This window comes from Muscardinus avellanarius (genome assembly GCF_963383645.1).
Source record: "Muscardinus avellanarius genome assembly, chromosome: 7".
Taxonomy (NCBI): domain Eukaryota; kingdom Metazoa; phylum Chordata; class Mammalia; order Rodentia; family Gliridae; genus Muscardinus; species Muscardinus avellanarius.
The window spans coordinates 113,976,672-113,989,587 of record NC_137793.1 but is presented as its reverse complement, the minus strand read 5'-3'; positions in this window follow the sequence as shown (position 1 = coordinate 113,989,587).

The following is a 12,916-nucleotide window of genomic DNA, read 5'->3' as shown; positions in this document are numbered from 1 at the left end:
CAGCCTACATTTATTTGCCACCTATCTGTGTATCCCCATTAGACTGGAAGGTCTGTAAGAACGTGAATAACTGTCCTTTCCTGCATGCCAGGACATGCCAACTAGTCTCGGCCAATAAATATCTGCTATTCTTGTTGAAACTACAGTTTATTGAGCCTCCACCAAATGTCCCAGCCATAAAATGGGAAAGGGGAAGAGATGAACTACTACTGAGCCACAGAGCACTTCCTGAATGTAGGTTTCATGTTTTTTAATACTTTCATTGATGCATCGTAATTAAACATCATCCTGAGGTTCCAAGCAATGAAACCTCCAAGCACACAGGCCTTGGTGTGTTTCCCTTCAGATCCCTATACACACGGTGAGATGGGTCATCATAACACCTCCGCATTTGGCAACCATAAGCTTCATTATTGTTAAGGTTTGGATCTGGCTGATGTCCCCAGAAGTCTGAGTGGCTGCGGGCTTGGTCCTCGGGGTGGTTTTGCTGGGAGGCAGTGGACTCTGAGAAGAGAGGCCTAGTGGATGGGTGTTCCTTCGGTCCCTGGGGCACGTCCTTGGAGGGACAGAACAACAGACTCTCTCTGCTGCTCTGGGATGGAACCTGCTAGCTCCTTCACATCCTCCACCCCTGTTCTCCACCATGACGTGATGCCACCAAGAACCAAGCTGATGCCAGCACCCTGTTCTTGAGCCCCCAAACTGAGCCACCACAGATTTGACATGGCAGTGACAAAAATCTAGTACACTTATCACTCAGGAGAGGTGCGCTCAAGAGGTCAGGAGACAGCTGTCAGTGGGGCAGTATGGCACCCCAGATTCCCAAGACGAGGGGCACACCACAACCCATGCATAGGGCCACCTGAGGAGACACAGGGGCCAGTTGGAGAAAGAGGGGGGAGAGACCTGAGCAAAAACTCCAAGGACCACTGCGATCCACCCAGCCACAGAGGTACACACTTGCAATCCCACCATTTGGGAGGCTGAGACAGGAGGATCGCAGTTCACAGATCAGCCTCAGCTACTTAGTGAGGCCCTTTGCAACTCAGTGAAACCTTGTTTCAAAGTAAAAAAAAAAAGAATAAAAAGTAGGACTGGGGGTGTAGCTCAGAGGTAGAATGCCCCTAGATTTCATCCCCAGTACCGCAAAAATCATATCCATCTCCTTCTTAGATGCTATTTTTTATGGTGAGACATTTGAATTTTAATCTAGTTTGTAATATATAAGCCAGGCATGGTAGCACATGTTTGTAATATTTGGGAAGCTGAGACAGGAGGATCCCAGTTCACAGCCAGCCTTAGCTACTTAGCAAGGCCCTCTGCAACTTAGTGAGACCCTGTTTCAAAATAAACAAAAAGAATAAAATAGAGGGCTGGGGGTGTAGCTCAGAAGCAGAATGCCCCTGGGTTCCATCCTCAGCACCACACACACAAAAAGAAATATGTAATACATTCTTATTGCCCATAATCACCCTGTTGTGCGATAGATATCAGAGCCTACTCCTCCTGCCTATATGGAACTTAGTGGCCTTTGAATGACAACTCCCCATCCCCTTCCTACCCCAACACCCCACCCCAGCCTCTGATGATGTCTTTCTACTCTCTGCTTCTGAGTAGACTCCATCAGACTCCTCCCGTGAGTGAGGTCATGTGGCCCTTGTCCTGCTGTGCCTGGCTTAATTCACTCATCATGTCCTCCAGATTCATCCTTGTTGATGCAAAGAACAGGATCCCATCCTTTGCTCAATAAAATAGGGCAGGGATATGGTTCATAGATAGAACATCCCTGAGTTCAACCCCCAGCACATCCAACCCCAAAAGACATCCCTCTTTGCTCTCAGTTGCCCAGAATTTTCAGAAATTGTCAGCACATGGTAGAATATTAAAGTATTAAAGCTTCATTAATCCTCAGACTTATCTTTCAGGTAGCTCTTATCACAAAGGTCTTTCAGAGGTCAAGAGGGGCCTGGCATGGTTCTGCATTTTTTTAACTAAGACATGTCAGAAAAAGATACTTAAGTGTTCATTTTGGATAAATGAAAATTTTAAAGCAAAAGAACATGATGCAATATTGCTTCTACATCCACATGCGCATTATAGGCTTTATGATAAAAATAGGAATTTAGAATACTCTAGAGGCAGATAGAGCTACATATCCCAAGTTTGAAGATGAACATCCTTCAGTCCCATCATTGTGAACCTGTGACCACATACAATCACAGAGCATAAAACTATATAAATGGAGCCGGGCGTGGTGGCACAAGCTTGTAATCCCAGCACTTGGGAGGCACAGGCCTGAGGATCACAGTTCGCAGACAGCCTCAGCTACTTCACAAGGCCCTTTGCAACTCAATAGGATTCTATTTCAAAATAAAGAATAAAAAATAGAAAAATGTAAAAATAGGTCTGGGAGTGTAGCTCAGAGGTAGAAGGGCTTCCAGGAACCCCAGTACCACCAAAAAAAAACAAAAAACAAAAATAGGCCTGGGGGTGTAGCTCAGAGATATAATGGCCCTGGGTTCCATCCCCGGTACCAATACACACACACACACACACACACACACACACACACACACACACACACGTATATATATAAATGGAACATACCCTGGGTCAAGTGGCCAAGCTGATGGCACTCCTTGTCAGTGGTCCTTCACACACACACACACACACACACACACACACACACACACACACATATATATATAAATGGAACATACCCTGGGTCAAGTGGCCATGCTGATGGCACTCCCTGTCAGTGGTCCTTCACACACACACACACACACACACACACACACACACACACACACACACATATATATATATATATATATATATATATATATATAAATGGAACATACCCTGGGTCAAGTGGCCATGCTGATGGCACTCCCTGTCAGTGGTCCTTCTCACACACACACACACACACACACACACACACATATATATATATATATATATATATATATATATATATATATAAATGGAACATACCCTGGGTCAAGTGGCCATGCTGATGGCACTCCCTGTCAGTGGTCCCTCTCTCACACACACACACACACACACACGCACGCACGCGCACACACACACACACACACACACACACACACCACTGTTGCAGTGTATGGGAACTCAGGCTTTCCGGCTACAACTGAGTTTTGAAACTTGATTGAAATATGGGTTCGTTCATTGTGCAGAACATTGTAGGAACTCAAGTGACTAGCACTCCATCACACAACAACAGAAACCTGCCTTGAAAAATACCCTAAAGAGAAAAGAATCACTCTTGATAGGAATCACTATAAAATGCACCCAAAAGTCAGATTCTGAGTTTATAACTAGACTCGTCTAGAAAGGGCAGAGTTCATACCCAAAGCCACATCTCGTGATGTACAATCCAGTCATTTTTTTCACAATGTCCCAGATGCTTCCAAATTTGGGATGTCCTTGTGAGGTGACATTTGACCCTTTTGTGTCTGTCCAAGGCTGTTGACTCTGAGAGACTCAGAAATCATGCAACACATAGTTCCTTCAATACAGAAGAACAGAGAGTCCAACTTCCTGACACTGATAGATACTAGCGCCATAGAGCCAACTCTTCATGGTGAAATCCAGAAATGACTGGACTGGATCACAGAGTCCAAGCTATTTATCCGCATCATTTCTGCAACAGTTAATAAACTACTTAGGTTTATACATACAGCTGCCTATTTGATAACATTTTGGCATACGGGTAGGCATCTCCAACATAAAACAGCCAAATTTACCTCTCAATATTCCACATTCCCAACACCCCTATATGTACTCCAGACCGGTTCCTTCCTCAACTTTACTCATGCTGGTAATGAGACCCTTAAGTATCCAGTTTCTCAAGCCACAAACCTAGGCATAATCTTTGATTCCTTTGTCTTATGTACTAGTTAGCCAGCACTATGAACTTTGTCTTACATACTAGTTAGCCAGAAGTGTATTTTTCACAACTCTGAAGTCTAGATAAAGTTGTCACTAGGATCAGTTTCTTCTGAGGCCTCTCTTGTTGATTGGAGACAGCTTCTCCTCCCCTCTGTCTCTAGACATGGCCTTCCTCCGTGAATGCCTGTGTCCTTATACTCTTATAAAGACACCAGTCATAGGAGAGTAGGATTCACACTACAAACTTATTTCAACTCTTTAAAGATGCTGTATCCAGTGCCGGGCGTGGTGGCACACGTTTGTAATCCCTGCGCTTGGGAAGCAGAGACAGGGGGATCGCGCAGGTTTGAAGCCAGCCTTGCTGGCTTAAGAGACCCTGTTTCCAAATAAAAATATAAAATAGGTCTGGGAGTGTAGCCCAGAAGTAGAAGGGTTTCCAGGAACCCCAGTACCACCAAAAATAAATAAATAAATAAATAAATAAATAAATAAATAAATAAATATGCTGTATCCAAGTGCCATCACATCCTGAGCTTCTAGAGTTGGGATTCCACATATAAATTTGGAAAATACCACTCAACCCATAAGACCTCACCACTCCCCTTCCTATAGCACCAGCTTCTGATTTCCTCTGCCTCCACGACCTCCACTCTCACTCATTGTGCTAAGAGGCCCCTAGGTAGCCCTCCTGATTCCATTCTTGCATCCTAACGTGTGTGTGTGTGTGTGTGTGTGTGTGTGTGTGTGTGTGTGTGTGATGGCATTTGGAGATAGGGGTCTTTGAGAGGTAACTGGATCATGAGGGTAGATCCCGCATGAATGGGATTGCTATGCTCATAAGAAGAGGCGACAGAGCCAGCTCTCTCCCTGCCATCTAAGAACAGGGCAAAAGATAGCTGTCTGTAAACCAGGAAGAGGGCTCTCCACAAGAAGCTGACCACACTGGACTTGATCTCAGACTTCAACCTCCAGAACTGTGAGCAATAAATTGTTCTCCTGCCACCAGGTTACAGTACTGTGTTAAGGCAGCCCAAACTGCCTCAGGCACAAGGATGTCCGTCATGTTAAACCTCACTCCGTTAGGTTAGAGGTCAGCTAATGGGAAGTAACCGATGTGCCCAGGTCACGAAGCCAATCTACTTGCTGCAGAAAGTCAGAGTTCAAGGCCGCCCTGTCTAACTGCGATGATCGCCATGTCTACTCGAGCAGCAGCACTTTGCATTCCTAGAGCACGTTCTCCTGCAAGTGCTTTCAGGTTCACTTTATCATCCCCTTTCCACAAACCGCAGTAAGCTTCTCAGATTCTCCTGTGCCCAGTTACAGCTGAGAAAACAAACATACAAAGAGAACCAGGGAATCCAAGTCCATGGCGGTCTACTGGACAACCTCACGATAAGGCGCAGAGGGAAGCCCTCTAATCTAAACTTCACAGTGCCCCGGGGATCACACAACACTCTTCAGCAAGGGACCACCGCCTTCTAATTCCAAGGTGGTATCTTTGCCAGCCAAACCTTTCCCGACAGATCTTTGCACCAACAATACTCACAGCTCCTTTTCACAGACCCAGTTACCAGATTTAAAGGAATAACTGAACATAAAGGGGTTTTATGTTGAAAGCATAAGTTGATCAGGATAACTGCCCATCTGTGATTGCCAAAAGGATTAAGTTGTAATATGATCCCCCACCTGGAAAGGTGGAACCTCCTGTCCATTGTGTAACTGTGTGGGCATTTCCATCCAGCCTCGTTGAGTCATGACCCAGCTACATAAAAGCCCACAGCACTCGCTAACACGGGAAGAACTGTGGAGGCACCGAGGTTTCCTTTGACACTCTGCCTTCAGGCTCGTCTTAATTAAGGAGGAGCTCTGAACTATGAATTTCAGGCGCTGAGCCTCCAAAGTTGAGAATTATAACTTCAAAATTTTCCATCAAAGCAATGTCTTATCTAAACGTCTCTGGGTCGGTGACTTCCTCTCAGAGAACACTACACTTGTATTTTATGTTGCTTCTCCTCTTTTTTGAATCACTCCTCCCCTCCAGAATACTAAATAAACAGGTAACAGAGGGTGCTATGATCTGCTTATTTCCCAGACTCCTGCCTGCAGCACACAGCTCTCCCATGCCTGTTCTCAGCTCCAGAGTCAGTATTATGCCTTCCGGGCTAAAGGTCTCAGCAGAAACGACAACAATAAAGAGCAAGTGGAATTCACGCTTTCCCCCAGAGCTCTGGATGCACAGGATGCACCAGGGTTTATTTCAGGACTGGCAGATTCCAGAGCACATTACATAGAAGATATTCCTGCTAGGTGCATTACTTTCTACTAATGAAAAGCAGTCAATAAACAGATCAAATTAATAAAGAAGAAAACACATGTCCATGCCATGAAATAATAAAACATAAAGAATTTTTAAAAACCTGAAAAAATAGAGCCAGCTATCATTATTTCTTAAAACTACTGAAATTGCCCTGTAACTGAGCAGCTAAACTTTAGTTTTTCTGTCATAGCCCAGCCTGTAGGTCACTCCCAGGCCCTCTAAACACATTACTTCTGCTTTACCGGTTCTTCTTTCCCACTGAAAACACATACAGGGTACTTTGCAACAGGGCCCCACCTACTTCCCAGTCTTCACAGTAACTATGTTCCAGATAAGCTATGCCACTCACATTCTGCTCTATGAACAAACCAACCTGCCTGTGTGTATTTATGGTTTTCTCCCTGCCTGGAATGCAGGCAGAAACTATCTTAAGAGACTTTAGAGACTTTCTTTATCTTTATCTTTATCTTTCTTTATCTTTAGAGACTTTCAAACTATCGTAAGTCTCTATTTCTTCCTTCTCCTGGGTGAGGCTTTGCACTGATTCTCTTGGAGCATACCAAGACCTCTCTGCTTTGAGTCCCCTGGAAACAAAAAATGAACTGGGGACGACTTCAAGGAGAATGGCCATTCTTTTGCAAAGCAATTGCCTGGGCAATGTCATCACAGCACCTTTCAGCATCCTCAGACATGATGGGATAGTGGGCTGTGACCACCAAGAGAGGCTCAAAGGGATTGCGAGGTTCAAGGTCCCCACTTCTCTAAAAGACCCGAGGAGGCCAGGTATTCTGCTTATGTTGTGCTTCTGAAACTTGCAAAATTAAAGTTTGTCCTGATTTTTGGCCTGCGGGAACTGAAAGACACAGAGGTTTAGTTGCACCCTCTGAGCACTCCAGCTCCCCGGCGGGACCTGAGCTGGCCGCCTAAAGGCCTGAGCCCGTCTTTTCTCTGGGTGCTTCAGTATCCTAGAAGCGGCCATCTGCCTGTTGACCTCTGGCCATCGCTGCTGACACACAGGTCGGGCAACTATCACTATTCCCTCGAGGAACTGGCCTCCCTAGATGCTTCTTTACAATCAAACGAAGGCGGCCAGTGTGACGCGGTCCGTCCTGCATGGGTGACCACATCCAGGTTCACAATTTTTCAAGAGCTCAATCTGCATTCAAGTCCAAGGACATGACCAAACTAATCCCCAATTCTCTCTTTTTTTTTTCTTTTTTTTTTTTACCATTCATTTACTTAAATTATTCCCAGCACCTACTTCTATGTTAGTCAAGGTCCTTTCAGGAGAGAGAAACCTTACCAGCTATTTTAACAAAAGAAGATAATATTAAAATGTGCTAAGCGGGTATTAGAAAATCTAGAAACTCAGAGAGAGAACAAGAACACAGCTATCACTGAGGTGGTAACTTCCAAAGGCGCTGCCCACCCTGGGCCCGAAGAGACAAAAGGAACCGGTTGGAATTACTAAAACCTAGACGTGTGGTGAAAACTCACAGAGCTGGAACCTCAACTCTGCGGACAGTGCCAGCTGGCCGGTGCTGGTGTCTCTGAGGGGCATGAAGACACTGGTCCTAAGAGTGGTAGGAAAGCTGTGGGCCGGAACTAACTATCGCACCAGCACTGTTGCCGGGGGAAGACATGGCTGCAGCAATGCGGACAGGAAGGGAACATAAAGAAAGAAACAAGTTCCTTCCTTTTTTTCTCATCAGCCTTGGAGACCCCTCCAAACAAGAAGAATGAGTGTGTGAAGAAGAATGTGGTGTGCTGTCCCCATCATAAGGCAGAGCGACGAGAACAGGTCTGGAGTTGGGAGAAATCAACTTGAGCAGCAAGCGCTCCTCAAAGCAACGCCAGCGCTCCGCAGAGGCTTGCCTCGAGGCCCCGTGCGCTGCGCTCCCCTCTCCTCTGCATCAGCACATCGGCCTTGGTTCCTTTCAGGGACATGTACAGTCGGTTGTGTGCTTGTCCTACTATTGGCCCTCTCCACTGTCGATCTTCTTCAACCAGAGGGGCATGCCTGTTAGAGGATCTGCTGACACAGTCTCATCAATCTCCAGGTCTCCTTTAGCGTCTCAACAACTTGTTTCTTTTTTTTTTTTTTTTTTTTTTTTGGTGGTACTAGGGATGGGACCCAGAGGCTTTCTACCTCTGGGCTATACTCCCAGACCTATTTATACTTTATTTGGAAACAGGGTCTCACTAAGTTGCTGAGAGCCTCACTAAGTAGCTGAGGCTGGCTTTGAACCTGCGTGATCCTCCTGTCTCAGCCTCCCAAGCGCGGGGATGACAAGCGTGCGCCGCCACACCCGGCAACTTGTTTCATTTGCTCACTGCTGGACACCCAGTGCCCAGGACCCAGTGCCGGATCTGTGTGTATGTGAGGGTCTATGTGTAGGTAAAATTAGTGCGACATGAATAATTAAATGAGTTAGTGATTGAATTTAACTGAGTTGAAAGCCAGTCTAGGGAAGTCAGATTTGAGTAACATAAGGAGATTTTTAATATGGAGATGCCTTAGTTAAATAAAATGTCACTGAAAGAGAAAAGAAAACATCTTCTTTCAAAAGTGATTAAATGAATATCAAACCGGAAAACTCGGCATCTAATCCACTGCCTTCCATCTGACCCTTTCCCCCCACACCCTTTTGTAAAGAAAGTGTGTGCCAAAATCCCTGAGATTGGAGTCAATCCAAAGCCTGAAACTACTTTCCCATAACCACAAATGTAGAGAATGTGTTTCACAACCAGTACTGATAACAAAAATATATATATTTGGCATAGATGTTCCTGAAAAGATAAACATAGCATATTTTGTGTGAAACAAAAGAAGAATGTCCCCAAACATTCCTGTGGAAAGAGACAAAGTCTGTTCCAAATCCTGGGGTAAAAGAGCCTGAAATATTCTGGAAGATTAATTTAACCATGGTTCTATGCTGTTAATTAGAAAATACTTAAAGGGCAATCAGCTAGATGGCAGAATAGAAGTTTCCCTCGGAGTACTATCAACTTTACAACCAGCCACTCATGCAAATACAATCCAAGCGAGATAATCGCAGCACAGAAGTAAAAAGATGCACTGAAGAAGGAAGGAAAGCCAGCTTCGCTTCGCCACATCGCCCCTCCCTCAAGCCCAGGCAACGCCGCCTGGAGAGAGATGCCCTGAGCAGGGAGAGAGAATGAAACTTCACCAAGAACCCCAAGCACCGTGCCTGTTCTCATGAACCCCAGTCAGGCTTACTCTAATACCGAGATAGCCTGCATGGCCCCTGGATCTAGGATGGCCTGCATGATGGTTCAGGCCCCTTCAGACCTAAATCCAAGGCCCACTCCAGCTCCAAGCTGCCCCTATAAACCAAGATCCAAGCACTAGGCCCACCTCTGTGGATACTACCACCAGGTTACCTACCCAGAACACAGAATTAGATCAGGTATCAAATTCACCCAGGCCAGGTTGGCCCCTGCAGACCTTGGCTTAAAGCTCACCCTAGTGCCAAGCAGGATGCTGTGGACACAGGCCCCTGGATTGTTGCAACAACCAGTCACAAACCCCCTCACAGTAGAACACAGAGCCAGGCTTGCCTCTGTGGACATGGGACGACCAGGTCTGCCCACACAGATGCAGTGCCAGGCCGTCCCCAGCAGACCCGGGTACCAGGCCTCTCCTCTGTAGACCCAGTTACCAAGCCTGCCCACCTACTTTAGAACTGCACCTCAAACTTTCCACTGATTTCACATCAGCCCTTCGAGAAACTCCCTGCAGGCTTACTGTGAAGGGCTTTCTTTGCCAAAACCAATTTGTAAAGACCGGAGAGGTGCCCACTTTTCAAAGTGTATATTCACAAGGCCACAGGACCATGAGTAATCTAGAAAATATTATTCCACCAAAGGAATAAAATAAAGCACTAGTAATTGACCCCCAAGAAATGGTGATCTATAAATGGCTGACAAAGAATTCAAGATAATTGTCTTAAAGTGGTTCAGTGAGCTCAAATAGAACACAAAAAAAGTCAAACAATATTAGGGAAACAATGCATGAAAAAATAGAAATTCAGCAAAGAGAAGAGCCATGAAACATAATCACACAGAAATTTTGGAGTTGAAAGAAACAATTACAGAAATAAAAAAAATTCATAGGAGAGCTTCAACCACAGACTAAATAAAGCAGAAAAGAGAATCAGTGAGTCGAATGCAGATCATTTTAAATTACACAGACAGAAAACAAAGAAAAAAATGAATGAAAGAGTAAAAAAAAAACAAGGACCATGAAGTTAATGGGACACAATAAATTAAACACTGGTGGCTGGGCGTGGTGGCGCACGCTTGTAATCCCCGCACTTGGGAGGCTGAGACAGGAATATCATGCAGGTTCGAAGCCAGGTGTGCTGGCTTAAGAGACCCTGTTTCCAAATAAAAATATATATTTAAAAAATAGGTCTGGGAGTGTAGCCCAGAAGTAGAAGTGTTTCCATGTTTCCAGGAACCCCAGTACCACAAAAAAGAAAAAAACACTGTGTATATTAAGGGAGCAAGGAACAGAAAAATAGAAAGAAGTAAAAAGAACTTGTATAAAGGAAAAATGATGGGAAATTTCCCAAATCCAGAGAAGGAAACAAACACCCATGCCCAGGATCCACAAAGAACTCCAGATAAGTTAAACATAAAGAAATCTTCACTGAGACGCATTACAATCAAATCTCAAAAGTCAAAGAGAATCTTAAAAGAATCAAGAGAAGAGTGACTTATCAAAGGGAAGCCCAGAAGGCTATCAGTGGAATTCTGGGCAGAAACATTGCAGGCCAGGTGAGAAAGGGGTGAGACGGTCAAAACACTGAACGAAAAAAAAAAAAATCCAAGAATACTATACCCAGCAAAACTATCTTTTAATACAATGTTATGAAGGAGGCATAAAGACTTTCCTAGACAAACAAAAGATGAGGTAGTGCCCTCACTTCTAGATCTGCTTTATGAGGAATGCCAAAGGGAATTCCTCAAGAAAAAAAAATTAAAGGACATTAGTTACTAACATTAAAACCTGAAGATAAATATATAGCCAAATTCTGCGTGCTCTTAATACTGTAATTGTAGTAAGTAAAACATCTATATCTTCGGTATAAAGGCTAAGAGAAAATGACTTTAAATCTAAAGCTATAGCTCCTCGTTCCCTCCTGTTTTCTTTTTGCCTATTCCCTTTATTTCTTCCATCCTACCTCATCTTCCCACCCCAACCTCACCCTTTGGTCCTTGGCACTGGCTGCCTTCATTCATGAGGCAAAGCACCACAGAAGTCACTATCGATCCCTGGAAAAGAGTCGGAAGTAATGCGTGACTTAGAAAAAATGAATTGGCTAGGGTTGTTCCCAAGTCTAGCTCCAGAATGATGGAGAGAAGGAGAAAAGAAGAAAACCTACAGCCAGAAGCAGAACTTCCTCGAGAGAATAGAGTTGAGCCAGAGTTTATTTGACAGAAGGAGGGTGGCTCCAAAAAGACAGGGTAGAAGATAAGAAAGAAGGCTCTACTGCTCTGTTCTGTTCTATGCCTCTCCAACCGAACAGCTCCTCTTTGCTTAGCTCAGACTCTCCTCTTGAGGGGTCACTAAAATGCGGTAATAACACTGCACCGTGAAAGGGAACTTCCAGGAAAAGAGAAGGCTACATTTTCTTCTTGGCCGCCCTCCTTCTGCCTCTGGGGTCAAACAGAACCAGCTCGCATGGCCCCAGGCAAGGGAGTCTCTGTGGTAAGAGGAGGCCTCCAAACAGATGTGATGGAAGGACGCCCACTATACTAAAAAGTATAATAAACCAAGGCCTCTGGCTATGGTCTTGAGTCCCCCAAGACTCCCTCGGGACCAACAAAGTACAAAAACAAGAATGACAAAATGTAAAATCATCCAGAAAATCTTTCCTAAGCCCTCAGAAGTTCTATGAGAATCAGCCTGTCCAGCTAGCACTAACTTCTTTAATTACCTTATTCTTCTTCTCCCCACCCCCTTCAAAAAAAAATATTTGTGTGCCGCCCAAGGAAGCCAGGTAACAGCCTGTTCAAACAGCCCTGCTCTGCACAGCATTCATACCCAAACCACCTGTGGAATTTGGAAAACAAAGAACTCAAGTCTGTTGAAAACAGAAGAGTCTAACTAAGCACTTGCTGTTACCACATCCTCTCATATTAAACTCGTAATCACCACTCCAGAGGGGGGACTGAGGTTGTACAGCTTTCTTCAATCTCCTCTGCATCCTACTAAGAGATGGCGCTCTGTCATTTCAAAACACACTTTGATCCCTCAGTTGCTAATCAGCCCTCTAAGAAAAATACACTTCTTGAACGCCTCCTCTGTGCTTAGCCAGGTCCTAGGCAGAGAAAGAAGACAATGAGCCTTAAGTTGAAGAAGCTCGCCACCTAATCATTGAGCCATGGCAGAGTCAAACAATGATGCACATTTGGAATGATGCAAAACTAATTTTAAAAGCCAGGTCAGAAAAGGGAGAGTCTGGCCAAAACTGGACTGTTGGGAAAAACTACCCCACGCTGGGCTCTTTCCTGCATCCTAAAGACTAGGACACCAAGAACTACTTTGTGAAGACTTGAGCACTGGACCTTGCGTGCAGTCTCAACTTGGCCAGTGAGACAGACAACCACAACCAGGCTTGGAAGGCGGAGGGACGCATAGGTTGAATTTTCATTAAT